We start from the raw sequence: 14,518 nt of genomic DNA on the forward strand, positions 1-14,518 counted from the left end.
TTTAGAAGCACTGAAGGCCTATGAAGGATAATCCTACTGTTGTCAACATAATCCTGGCTTATCGAGAATTTTGCAGTTTGAGGCATACTACACATTTGTGCAGATTTTTTTTGCTCTGAAAAACCAGAATTTTCTGTATAGAAATAATATTCTTATCACCACTAGCTATTGGGTGAAGATTCATAAGGAGTTCCAAAAAATATTCAAAATAACATTTCCAATGAAACCAGAATATTACCTTTTAGGATTTGACTCTGACAAAAAATGAGGACATTTTATTTACATATCTGTCGACAGCCGCAAGGATTGTCTTCGCAAAAACATGGAAACTACAGGAAATACCACACTTGGATTTATGGAGAAATAAACTAAGAAAAGTTAAAGATATGGATCAATTGACTTTTTTACTGAAAAAGAATTTGGGAAACCCTATAAGACAAACTGATTGGGAACCGGTAGAAAATTATTTTAGAAGAAGGAAGAATCAATAGACTATTAGTAACTGGACAAGAATTAGGGTCAGAAGGACAATGAGGAATCTTAGAGGAAAGAAATAAGAAAATCCTAGCCACTAGGGATTAGAAGAAAGTCATTTTATTTTATTTTATTTTATTCTTAATTTTTAAAATTTTTTTTGCCTTTCTCATATTTCTCATATTAATATTTTTATTATAATTTTTTCTCCTCTTTTCCCCCTATTTTTTGTTTTCTCACCTCATACTTCTTTATTCTCTTTTACCCACCTTTCCTGTCACGTTATTGTTCCCACACTTTCACTGTATACTATCCTTGACATTTTAATAAAAAATATTTTAAAAAGAAATAATATTCTTATCTTCTTCCTCTTCTTCCTCTCTTCTTTTATTAATTATTATTTACAAAAAATTGCTTTTTCTATGAAAAACTTGGACAAATTTTGCAAAGTATTAATCTCAAACTGTGAACAGAAAATTGCTCAGATATTCTTGGTCTGGGAAGAAAATTGTCTTCAAGAATGAAATTAGCAAAGAATTACTGCACAGTTTTCAAAAACTTTCTTTGAGAAAGACATCAGCAAAGGATCATATCCCTGCTAAATATTGGGCTTCCGCCACTTCATGTGGCAATAAATTCTGTAAATTAATTACACCCTTTATGAAGAAGCACTGTCTTTTATTTACTCATGAATTAATGCCTCTGTACTAATCACTGAGTATGCTATTTATGATATACAGGATTCCCGGATTCTTTTTGTCTTTTTCATTCCTTGCATACCTTTTTCCCTTGCTTGTACGCCTACAGTTAAGACCTTCCTTTGTGTTTCTTTTGATACAAAGCCTACTTTGCTTTAGGTACTTAATAAATCCATATTATTATCGTAATCTTTATACATACTGACAGATGTCGCAAGAATTAATTGCCAAAAGTGGACTTCAGAAACTTGAATCTTAAAGTAATTGAACCAGAGTTATTTCTCTTTAAAAGGGCTTGGAATGTGCATCAGAGCTGAAGAATCCTAGCTGAAAATAGGTCAGAGATGAGGAATAGAAATGCGGTTTAGCCCTGTTATAACAATTGTGCCTCTAATTTTGCTTTTCTGAAAATATGTTGGACATGCCATTAAAAGCTTTTTTATTTATTTAAAATGTACAGACTACTATTATATTAAAACTCATTTTGATCGTTAGGCACAACATGGGCTCTTCAGTTGCCATTTTTGAATTTTGCCAGCTCTTTCTCTCCATATAAGATCTCATCCCTTGACTAGTGTATATACATAACAAGGCACACCTGAACATTTTTTTTTGAGAAACTGCAAGTCACTTCTGGAGTGAAAGATCTGGCCATTTGCGAGGACGTTGCCCAGGGGACTCCTGGATATTTTTGATGCTTTACAATCCTTGTGGGAAGCTACTCTCATGTCCCCACATGGGGAGCTGGAGCTGACAGAGGGAGCTCATCCACACTCTTCCCGGATTCAAACCCGCAATCTTCAGACCAGCAATTGAACTTTCAAGTCAGCAGTCCTGCCAGCACAAGGGTTTAACCCATTGCGCCACTGAAGGCTCCACACCTGAACATGAACATCTGTTGCTCAGTCGCATAGTTGTTTCCGACTCTTCGTGACCTCATGGACCAGTCCACGCGAGAGCTCCCTATTGGCCGTTGCCGCCCCCAGTTCCTTCCAGGTCAAGCCAGTCACTTCAAGGATACTGTCCATCCATCTTGCCCTTGGTCGGCTTCTCTTCCTTTTTCCTTCCGTTTTCCCCAGTATCATGATCTTTTCCAAGCTTTCCTGTTCTCTCATGATGTGGTCAAAATACTTCAACTTTGCCTCTAATATCCTTCCCTTTCCTGCATTATTTCGTGGAACATGAACATGGGAAAGTACAATCTTATGCTCCCTGGGAAGGCCTCAGTAGTGTAGGATTTCCAGATCACCTCAAGTATGAGTGATGCGAATTAGGTCTGATCTGAGCATCGGAACCCTCTTTTCTATTATGCCAATTTGCTAATGTGTATGCATGTGTGTATAAGAAATCCCTTGGGAAGAAATCCTTGCAAAAGTTAGTTTGCAAAGAAAGATCTCTGCAAAAGAGCTCAGCTTTTGCAGAGGCTAAGCCACGCCTAAAACAAACAATGTATCTGTTTTAGCAGGTGGCTAGGAATGTCAGTTGGGATTTGAGCTTGCTAGAGAGAGCACTGGGAAGAAAGGCTCTCTAGCTACTATGCTGTATATATTGATGCTGATTTATTAGTTATTTACTTTATGCAACTACATGGACATTGTATGATTGCAGAACTGTTTTGTATTTCAACTCTACAAGCAAGAGTAAAGTTTCTTTTGTTCATTTAAATTCCTCTGCCTGGTCTGAGTCTTTTGCACATGGTGTTATCTGGATGCTACTGATTCCGCTGCTATACTCTCACCTGGTAACATTTTCCAAGGTTTGGGGAAGTGATGTTTTGTACTACAACTCCCACAATTCCAAGACATAAGAGCTAGATTCTGAAAGGTATAATCTGAACAACAATGCTCCACCTGATGACTGTAGTAAAGTCTTCTGCCATCACTTATCTTCTGCTAAAGCACCAAGAGGTGGTAGAGTGGACAAAATAAAGTATGGTAGGGTCAAGTACTGGAGGCAGACTGGGGAAAGTGTTGAATATGGATGGGCTGAGAAAGAGAATCTCCATAGGGAAAGGTATGGACAAGTGTCCTCTGCTATCGGTATTCCCAATTTTCATGTGCCTTTACAATCTTGACAAGGTGTTCCAGACCATTATGAAGGATCAAGGCTGTCTGCTACTCTTTTAAACCATTTTATTCTTAGTACCCATAATATGTGGCGTCCATTGAAAGTGAGTGTTCATTGCACTTTGTGGAATGTGTTTTCAAAAACATAAACCAATACAAAATCATCAGAAATTAATCACTTTTTCAGTGTCTTTAAAATTGATCATTAGTATGGGACATCCATGCACACACAAAGAAGACAGGGATGCTTTTTGAATTTTAGTGTTTTGTAGGTTATTGCTGGACAGGAAATTAGGATAAAATACCTTAAATATATAAACAAAGGTTTATAACCACCACCCTTATTTTCCTAATTCTGGGTTTTCTGCTATGGGTTATTTCTTGCTTTTTCTCACCCATAATGATTTAATTTTATCTTTAATTCATTCATTCATTCATGGTCTCAAAAAAACATTTCAGTCCACTCTAGACCCTTTATGTTCATACAATAACAATTACAGTTGTAAAGCCATATGGCAATACAAGCTGGGAACTGTGCCCTCAGTGTTCACACTTCTTGCACATATAGGGTCTGTTGGCTACTTGGTACTTTGTACCCATCTGTTACAATGGCAAGGCATCAACCCCAGATCTAAACATCACATCCTTGCCCCTTTGCTTAGCTGACAAACATTGCAGAGTTTCATTCGAATATAGATTTTATTTTAATATACAGTTTCACTATTCTGATATTAAAATGATTGTTACCTTATTGCACCTCGTAACTTATTTGATTTTTTACAGTTTTCATGCTTAGAGAATTCTATGAGAAAAGTAGATATAATGTATATGGATAGAATTCATAAGGCCTGTTGTCCCTTGTATATTGTACAGAGAAAAAAACAATGAAATATTTTTGAGTGCAGATAGTGAGTAACAAGAATATGATTTTCAATACTTTGCAGACAGCAATGTAGCACCTTGTCACGACCCAGGCGGCAGAGGCACCAATAACCATACACAGAGGCCAGAATCTAACTAATATCTTTATTGAAGGAATATATAAAGTTAATAAAAACAAGTATAGAAAATAGTCCAGAATTAGACCCTTCAGGAAAGGTCAGAATTAGTCCAAAAAAGCAATGTCCAATAAGAAATATTAAGGTCCAAAGTTGTAATCCAATAACCGAAACACTCACTTTGCCAAGCAAAGTGAGGGGAGATGACAAGGTCCTTAGTCCATAAAACTTGAGCGTGGCTAGGAAATAACTTGATACTTGAAACAAGGCTTGAACGTGGAACAAGGTAACTAAGAACAAGAACAAGGTCCGTGGAATAACTTGGTAAAATCCGTGAAACAAGGCAAGGATTAGTCCTGGGAAACAAGGCAAAGTCCGTAGGTAAACAAAGGCTGGGAAGCAAGGCGAAGGCTGGATAGCAAGGCAAGGCTTGAGCTGAAGCGAGGCTTGAATCGGAGCGCGCTGTCCAGACACAACTCGCTCCGTAGGCTGACGAAATTGACTCCGCGAAGTTGCTACGCGGGCAAAACACCTATATAGAGTCCAACTTTCTCACCAAAGCGGTTCTCTGGGAATCAGAAACGAAAGCTAAACTCTGAGACCAGATGTTAAACTCCTTAAAGATTCTCACGAGAACCAATGTTAATTGGCAACATTCTTAGCTGCTATCCTCGCACTCCTGCGCGAAGCTGAATCCAAACTTCTCTGTTGTTTACAAAACTCCCGGCGCAAGAACACGGGAGAAGTAGGCTCTGGGGTTGTTTGACATACTTCTGGGGCACAACTCTCTTGCAGGTGCAAGGTTTCCAGATCTGCCTGGGAAGGATCTGGCTGAGAGGAATCCAGTTCAGACTGGGAAGGTAAAAAACCCAAGTTTTCATCTTCATCAGGGATTACAATGTCCTGAGCAGGACTACAAGGCCCATGGTTCATCACACTATCCCCCTCCTCAGGGCCCCTCCCAAACTGGGGTCCTCTCCCCGAGGCGCGAGGTCGCGGTTTGGTGGGATAGGTCAGATGGAAGCGACGGGTTAGATCAGGAGCATGGACTGTGGAGGCGTCTTCCCAAGAGCGTTCCTCAGGCCCAAAACCCACCCAGTCAATGAGATATTGTAGGCGGCGGCGATGAAAGCGAGAATCCAAAATGTCCTCAACCTCGAACTCCTCCTCCCCATTCATCAAAACAGGAGGGGGGGCCGGTTGGTCTGTATCAGGACGCATACCATCCGCCGGAAGGAGCAGGGAACGGTGAAACACTGGGTGAATGCGCATTGAACGCGGAAGTTGGAGTTTGAAAGTCACGGGGTTTAATTGCGCCACCACTGGATAGGGGCCAATGAAGCGGGCATCTAACTTCCGGCATGGGCGGTGGGAGGGCAGAAAGCGAGTGGACAGAAAAACCCGATCTCCTACCTTGATTTCGGGGCCCGGCTGGCGGTGTTTGTCAGCGTGGCGTTTATAGTCCTCCTTGGCTTGGTCCAGTTGCTGGAGCAAAAGTTGTTGCACCGCTGTGAGTTCCTGCAGCCAATCCTCTGCTGCGGGAACTTCTGAAGTTTCAATGACAGGGGGAAAGAAACGTGGATGGAAACCGTAGTTTGCAAAGAACGGCGTTTCTTTTGTAGAAGCTTGAACTCCATTATTGTAGGCAAACTCAGACAGTGGTAACAGAGAAGCCCAATTGTCCTGTTGGTAGTTTACATAACAGCGAAGATACTGCTCCAAAGTGGCATTGGTGCGCTCCGTTTGCCCATCTGTTTGGGGATGATGAGCTGAAGATAAGCGAGAGTCTATGCCCAGTAGTTTTTGTAGTGCCTTCCAAAAACGAGAGGTGAATTGAGATCCACGGTCTGTGACTAAACTCTTGGGCAATCCATGTAGTCTGAAAACATGCTGAAGAAATAGATCCGCAGTTTCTTTGGCCGTGGGGAGGCCTTCGCAGGGAATGAAATGGGCTAACTTGGTGAATAGGTCCACCACCACTAAGATCGTGGTGAATCCACAGGAAGGTGGTAGGTCAGTGATGAAATCCGCGGAAATTATTTCCCATGGGCGAGATGGGGTAGGAAGGGGGTGCAAAAGCCCTGAGGGCTTCTCCCTTCGTATCTTGGAGCGCTGGCATACTGGGCAGGTGTTGACATATTTTTCCACATCCTTGCGGATCTTGGGCCACCAAAAATCTCTTAGGATCAAATGCATGGTTTTAAATAGTCCGAAGTGTCCTGCTGGTTTGCAGTCATGACACAGACGAAGCGCTTTTTCCCTGCCCGGTCCGGGTGGGATATAAACATGATTTCTATAGCAGAGCAGCCCATCTTTAAGCGAAAAGGGAAAATGCAGACCTTGGCGAAGTTGGTCCTGCGCCCAGGCATCTGCTTGCTGACTAGCCCTGATTTCTTGAGCACAGATGGGTCCTGGAGTAGGGGAAGTTGAACCAATGGGACTGGATTTGGTGTTCCCCACTGTGAGCGTGGCAAAGTTCTCAGGTTGTAGCAGTTGGGATTCAAAGGTCTCCTTGCGTCCTGCAGCGTATTCCGGTTTACGTGACAGGGCGTCTGCTTGCTTGGTTTGAGCTGGGGTCACATAATGGATCTGGAAGTTGAAACGTTCAAAGAATAAAGCCCAACGTTGCTGCCTCTGATTTAGTTTGCGGGCAGTTCTTAGATGTTCTAGATTACGATGATCAGTGTGGACTTCAATGGGGAATTTGGCCCCTTCTAGCCAATGTCTCCAAGTTTCAAAGGCTGCCTTTATGGCCAGTAGTTCTTTTTCCCAAATGGTGTAATTCCTCTCTGGTGTGGTTAGTTGACGAGAATAAAAGGCACAGGGGTGGAGGTGATCTCCCACCGGTTGTAAGAGTACAGCCCCAATTGCCACATCAGAGGCGTCCGCTTGCACCACAAAAGGGGTTCCAGGATTTGGGTGCTGTAGAATTGGCTGGGAGGTGAATAGTTTCTTCAGTTGCTGGAACCCTTTCTCTGCTTGCTCAGTCCAGCGGAAAGGCTGCTTTCCACGGATGCAGCTAGTGATGGGGTCGGACCAGCGGGCAAAATCTGGAATGAACTTGCGGTAGTAGTTCGCGAACCCCAAGAAACGCTGCACCTCTTTCTTGTTAGTTGGCGCCCGCCATTCCAATACTGCTGAAACTTTGGCTGGATCCATGGAAAGCCCTAGAGGCGAGATGCGGTAGCCAAGGAAATCTACCTCTTGTAGATCAAAAGCGCATTTTTCTAGCTTGGCATAAAGTCCATGATCCCGCAGTCGTTGCAACACCATTTTGACGTGGTTCTCATGTTCTGATTGTGATCTGGAAAACACCAAAAAATCGTCCAGGTAGATTATCAAGAATCTGTCTAGATAGTCCTGAAAAATATCGTTGACAAAATGCTGGAACGTTGCGGGAGCTCCGCATAAACCGAAATTCATAACTCGGGACTCGAATAATCCGAATTTAGTCTGGAAGGCGGTCTTCCACTCGTCCCCTTCTCTGATGCGAACTAGATTATAAGCCCCCCGAAGATCCAGCTTGGTGTAGACCTTGGCTCCTCGAAGTCGGTCCAGTAGATCCGAGATTAAGGGCAGGGGATAGCTGTTCCGCTTGGTGATATTGTTCAATGCTCTGTAGTCCACCACCAAGCGTAATTCCCCTGACTTCTTCTTCACAAACATCACTGGGGAGGCGGCTGGGGATTGAGAGGGTCTGATGAACCCCTTGCGAAGGTTTGTCTCTAAGAATTCCCTGAGAGCTTCTTGCTCTGGTTCAGTCAGGGAGTAGAGATGCCCTCGCGGGATCGGGGCCCCCTCCACCAAGTCAATGGCACAGTCATAAGGTCTATGTGGGGGTAATTTTTCGGCTTCTTTCTCATTGAATACATCCCAATACTCGGAGTACTTCTTTGGCAAGGTGATGATGGGCTCGGAGTCTGTGGCATGGCATACCTTGGCTACGAGGCAATGGTTTTGGCAGTACGGTGAAGCAAACTGCAGTTCTCTGTTGGACCAGGAGATGTTAGGGTCGTGGAGTGTCAGCCATGGAATTCCCAAAATCACAGGGAAATGGGGAACCTCGGTAACAAAGAAGGAAATCTCTTCCATATGTTCCCTTATCCACATCCTGGTGGGTTCCGACCACTGGCTTACGGGGCCCGTCTTGAGGGGACGGCCGTCTATGGCTTGCACCACACGGGCATTCTTGAAATCATGATATTGTAATCCCAGAGAGTCGGCATACTCTCTATCGATGAAATTGTTGGTAGCTCCAGAGTCTATCATGGCGTGGATCATGACGGGTCCCCTTTTTGCTGACCATAATGTGACCACGAGAAGGAACAGGACCCCGGTTGGCGGCTCTTGGATGGATTTTTTGACCGGGTTGGCGAGCCTCTCTACACCCGGTCGTTGGCTTCCCCCGCCGGCTGTGTGCCAGTCGGCTCAGACGCCTTCGACTCCGTGGAGGACGCCGCCGCAAGACGGGCGGCAGGCTTCCCTTTGGCTGGGCACTCTCTGGCGAAGTGGCCCCCGTTCCCGCAGTACCAGCAGAGGTTCAAGCGTTGACGACGGGCCTTCTCGGCGGCATCTAGTCTGGGACGCACATTGCCCAACTGCATCGGCACCTCCTCGCCTCCTCTGGGGTATGGGGTTGGCGGCGGGGGTCTCCACACCGGACGTGGCTGAACACTGGCGGGAGCGGGGGGTTTTGCCCCGGCTCTACCACCCTGGCCTCGAACCCATTGTTTCCTGTTGGCAATCATGACTTCAGCCCGTAAACATTGATCAATGAGTGCCTCGAGGGTCTGGGGAGGATCCACCTTGGAGATTTCTTCCAGCATTTCAATGTTGAGACCCTCCCGAAATTGTCCTCTGAGGGCTACATCGTTCCAGCCGGTGTTGTGGGCCAGCACGCGGAACTCGGCTATGTACTGAGACATGGGTCTGTCTCCTTGAAGGAGGCGCCGGAGTTTGTGACCGGCTGCCTCCAAATTGTCCTCGATTCCCCAGGTCTCCTTAAGGTGATCCAAGAAGCGTTGTGCTGAACTTAGGTGGGGGGAGGCTTGATCAAACAGGGCCGTCGCCCAGCTAGCCGCTGGTCCGTCTAGAAGACTGTAGACCCACGCCACCTTGATGTCTTCTTGGGGAAACTCGGCATCACGGGCCTCTAGATAAGCTTGACATTGGCGGCGGAAAACATGAACCTTAGCAGCTTCTCCAGAAAACTTGGTAGGCAACGCCATGGCCGGGAGGCGAACTCCGCGCTCCCTCAACCCTTTTATTTCTCCATCCTGCGCGTTGAGTCTGTCACGGATGCGGTCCACTTCGTCCTTGCTGATGGTGTAGCTGAGCGGCTGTCCAGCCGGCGCGGCTCCGGTAGACATCCTGGCCTCGGTTAGTTGGTGCTTATGGGTGGCGGAGTCAAACTGTCACGACCCAGGCGGCAGAGGCACCAATAACCATACACAGAGGCCAGAATCTAACTAATATCTTTATTGAAGGAATATATAAAGTTAATAAAAACAAGTATAGAAAATAGTCCAGAATTAGACCCTTCAGGAAAGGTCAGAATTAGTCCAAAAAAGCAATGTCCAATAAGAAATATTAAGGTCCAAAGTTGTAATCCAATAACCGAAACACTCACTTTGCCAAGCAAAGTGAGGGGAGATGACAAGGTCCTTAGTCCATAAAACTTGAGCGTGGCTAGGAAATAACTTGATACTTGAAACAAGGCTTGAACGTGGAACAAGGTAACTAAGAACAAGAACAAGGTCCGTGGAATAACTTGGTAAAATCCGTGAAACAAGGCAAGGATTAGTCCTGGGAAACAAGGCAAAGTCCGTAGGTAAACAAAGGCTGGGAAGCAAGGCGAAGGCTGGATAGCAAGGCAAGGCTTGAGCTGAAGCGAGGCTTGAATCGGAGCGCGCTGTCCAGACACAACTCGCTCCGTAGGCTGACGAAATTGACTCCGCGAAGTTGCTACGCGGGCAAAACACCTATATAGAGTCCAACTTTCTCACCAAAGCGGTTCTCTGGGAATCAGAAACGAAAGCTAAACTCTGAGACCAGATGTTAAACTCCTTAAAGATTCTCACGAGAACCAATGTTAATTGGCAACATTCTTAGCTGCTATCCTCGCACTCCTGCGCGAAGCTGAATCCAAACTTCTCTGTTGTTTACAAAACTCCCGGCGCAAGAACACGGGAGAAGTAGGCTCTGGGGTTGTTTGACATACTTCTGGGGCACAACTCTCTTGCAGGTGCAAGGTTTCCAGATCTGCCTGGGAAGGATCTGGCTGAGAGGAATCCAGTTCAGACTGGGAAGGTAAAAAACCCAAGTTTTCATCTTCATCAGGGATTACAATGTCCTGAGCAGGACTACAAGGCCCATGGTTCATCACACACCTAAAATGCTTGTAGAAGCACTGCTACCTTTCAAGACAGTAAGGCAATAGTCATATATCTAGAAACAGATGATGATGATGATGATGATGATGATGATGATGATGATGACGATGATATCATGCTTGCCTCTCCCCTTTCATCGAAGTGGAGAACAACAGAACATACAATCAGTTAAAAACATATAACTCAGTTAAAACATCAATGTATTTTTAAAACACATTTTTCTAATATATATTAAAACAACCAGTGCATAATTTCAAATTTATATCTAAAATTTTTAAAAAAATAAGTTTTCAAAATATGTCTGCATTTTATTTAAAACATGCTGTCTTGCCTTTCCAGTAAGTAATTTACAGAGGGAATTATATCTTGGTCACTAAAATATTTGTGTAATCAGGATCCCACAAACAAATACATTGACATAGACACACAGCACAGTGCCAACTAGTCCTGTGGAACAACTGGTGATTTCCTCATATATCAAGGGATTCATTCAACTTTTTGATCAATGTTCCTGCCAGGGCTTGAACAACAAATTGGTTTATTAGTCCTAATTCTGTTGCTCCTTTCCTTGCTTCTAATGTGAAAATGGATAGAGAGATATCTTTCTCCAGCCTCATCTCTTCACTATCGGAAAATCTTGCACACATGAAACTACAAGAGAACCTTACAAAGGTACCGCTTCTTATCCAAAGATTTTTCTCCCTACCTGGAAATCCAAAGAGGCATAGTAAGGTCCTGAAACTTCAGCCAAAGGCCTCAGAGCTATAAAAGAGGATAAAAAGGAGGGATCTGATGAATGGGAAGAAGGAAGATCAAGCTAGCTCAATGCTCATTCACACTTTACTAGGCCAGACTTGAACAAGGCAAGATTATAATGAGCCTGGATGATTACATCGAAACCAGCACAATGTTGAACTCCATGCCAAAAGGGCTACAATGATGAAAATGGCCAAAATCAAACAATGTGACTGTATATTGAAGCTTTTCCACTGACAACAGTACAGCAGCCTTCATGACACCTAGGGCAGTAGTCTAGCTCTGGATACAAGCTGATCTGTGGCCTAGATCTGTGTATTAGTCTCTTGTTTTTAACATTTTATGCTGTATGTTGATTTTAATGACTGTTTTATTGATGCTGATGTTTTTATTGTTGGGATATTTATTTTATTGTTTTGTTGTTGTTATTATATTGTTGTATCGGGCAAGGCCCCATGTAAGCCGCCCCGAGTCCCTTCGGGGAGATGGGGCGGGGTATAAAAATAAAGTTGTTGTTGTTGTTGTTATTATTATTATTATTATTATTATTATTATTATTATTATTATTATTATTATGTGGCAGATCTCTCTCCCAACCCTCTCACCTTGTCTTCACCAGTATCTGAGGTGAGGCTTATTCAATGTCATGGTAGCATGGGTCCTGCCTAAGTTTTTCAGAGTTGAAGGATTCAAAGGGCACTTCCACACTGGACTAAAACTCATGCTAAAGCGGGTTTAAAAACCCACTTTGGTGTGGGCTTGAGTCCTCACAAGCCCCTCAAAAACTGGGCTTTGTCGGCTGGAGGGGTTGTCTACATGCCATCCTGATAACAATCAGAATGACATGCAGCCCCCCAAAGTCCCCCAAAATAACCCCTAAAAATAAAATTAAACTTACCTGGCCAGTATTATGTTCCTCCTCACACTCTCCTGACATGAGGAGTGGGTTGGTAGGCTAGTAGGCCAGGATGCTTTGTATCTATACATGGTTTTACTGTATGTATGGGTAAGTGTGTACGTTTTGTATGTCTCACATGTTTTGATATGGTCAAAATTGACTAATCAATAAAGAGTTGTTGTTGTTGTGTCAGGAGATGGGGGGAGAGCATGGCTCCCTGTCTTCTGGTACATAATTTCCTTACACCAGAAGGAACATAATAGTGTCCAGGTAAATTTAAATTTATTTTTTAGAGTTATTTAGGTGTTTTGGGAGAGAGGGAAGGTGCCCTTTTGGCTGGATTGGGCCTGGGGATCGTGTGACCTTTAGATCTGGATCTTACAAGGTGTTTAATTAATTTGGAGCAAACCCTGCTTTGTTCTGAATTAATTTGGTTTTATTAAATTAAAACCATTTGGACGCCTCCGGTAAAACTTTGACAGATTATTATTATGGGTCTGTCATCTATTCATTTTGTTGTCTCTCACACCAAAAATGTTTTCATTTCCAATTCTTTCTGTCACAAAGAAATGTGCACATTTAAAAAACCTTATAAATATTATCATGCATCCCTACCCTTAACCAGGAATTATCTCTATTTCTAGCAAGACATTGAAATGAAAATAAACTCTCTCTTCATAGTGATAATGGTTTATATAAACAGGCAAGGTGTCAAAATCTGCAGCCAGATTTCTAACGGGAGCCGGCTATAGAGAGCACACAATGCCCCTATTAACGCAGCTCCACTGGCTGCCGATAAACTGCTGGGCCCAATTCAAGGTGCAGGTTTTGACCTATAAAGCCCTATACGGCTCGGGCCCTACCTATCTCCGTGATCGCATCTCCTCCTATGAGCCAGTGCGGACCTTGAGATCTTCCGGGGAGGCTCTCTCGCGCTCCCACCACCGTCTCAAGTGCGGCTGGTGGGGACGAGGGAATGAGCCTTCTCGGCAGTGGCCCCCCAGCTCTGGAATGCATTGCCAAAAGAGATCAGGCAATCCCTTACATTATCCAATTTCCATAAGGAACTGGTGGTGTCGGCAGGTTTTTGAGTAATTACATTGGACTACCGCCAATTTCTGAGCCTGAATATATTGCACAAGATTTCCCTAGCCTAAAATGATACATTTTAATATATTGGGTTTATGGTTCCCGTCCCCTTGATCTGGTCATGTAAGTGTGATTTATTGTTATAATTGTAATTATTTTACTTTCTTTAATAATGTGTATTATGTTGTTATGTAATGTTTGTGTTGCTTTTATGACTGTAAACCACCCTGAGTCCCATCTGGGAGATAGGGCGGTATATAAATAAAGTATTATTATTATTATTATTATTATTATTATTATTAGTTATTCCAGTTTTTCATAGGTATTTTGGAGTCATGTTTAGTTCATAGACAGATAACTAGCATCCTGTTCCAAGATTTCAAGGATTGCTTCTGGTTTCAGCCTTCTAGGAGATTGGAATATACTTTGCAAATGTTTGCTTCATCTAAATTCCCGCAAAAGAAGGAAATGGTAGAAAGAAATACACCCCCTCCGATATGTCTTGCCTTCCACCAATATCTCCAAGGAGAAGATAAAATCCTCTCTTGGTTGCTTTCATACTCTGTGCTCTCTGTGCTTTTTAGCTGGCTTGATCCCTGTTCTTTCCCCCACTTAGTCGAGGAAATGCTAACCTAGTTTGATCTGACAAGCCACATCGTTCAGTTCAGACTCAAATGGCTTGGACAGGGGTCAGATCCAATCTAGTTGGGAGACAGCTGAGTTGTACTGACTGGCTGCCAAAGGACACCCTGTCTTGCTATGCACTGGAGAAGAGTCAGAGAACAGGGGATCGGTGTGCATGTGTGTGTAGTGATGGAGATTGAACAAACCAAAGCTCCTTTGTTCCACTTTTATTAGGTATTAGTAAACATGAAAGCCATGTAGTCGATTGCTGATATATTTTCTCTTATTACTTTCCTTCTTCTTCTTCTTTGTTTAGCTGGTGTTTTAGAAAGCACCGTACCAGAGATCTGGAATTTTATGATTATGAACAACTCACAATGGGTTAAAGCCAGACTTGGTAATCTGTGAAGGAATTTGATCTATTCAAGGTTCACACTGGTACACAGAGAAGAAGAGGAAAATTCTTAAGTGTCCTTCTGCTGATACTGGTATCTTCTGAGTATCTATTCCAGATGCGCCTCAC

At 43.5% G+C, this 14,518-nt stretch overlaps 1 long non-coding RNA gene across 3 annotated transcripts in view; it reads right to left on the reverse strand.

The window, feature by feature from the left end:
• The window catches only part of LOC107983120 (uncharacterized), a 167,385-nt gene that overhangs the window by 25,180 nt on the left and 127,687 nt on the right, over nt 1-14,518 (reverse strand). Inside the window, exons 4-6 of one of the 3 annotated variants that reach the window (XR_010006168.1) lie at nt 11,335-11,390; nt 10,626-10,758; nt 3,272-4,197 (exon numbers count right to left, since the gene is read on the reverse strand). The exons of 1 other annotated variant lie outside the window; for it this stretch is intronic. This is a non-coding gene — a long non-coding RNA (uncharacterized LOC107983120). Of the gene's footprint in view, nt 1-3,271; nt 4,198-10,625; nt 10,759-11,334; nt 11,391-14,518 lie in introns of those variants that run through there. One more of the 3 variants, XR_001730567.2, reaches the window with a different exon arrangement.

This window comes from Anolis carolinensis, chromosome 4 (genome assembly GCF_035594765.1).
Source record: "Anolis carolinensis isolate JA03-04 chromosome 4, rAnoCar3.1.pri, whole genome shotgun sequence".
NCBI classification, from domain to species: Eukaryota; Metazoa; Chordata; class Lepidosauria; order Squamata; family Dactyloidae; genus Anolis; species Anolis carolinensis.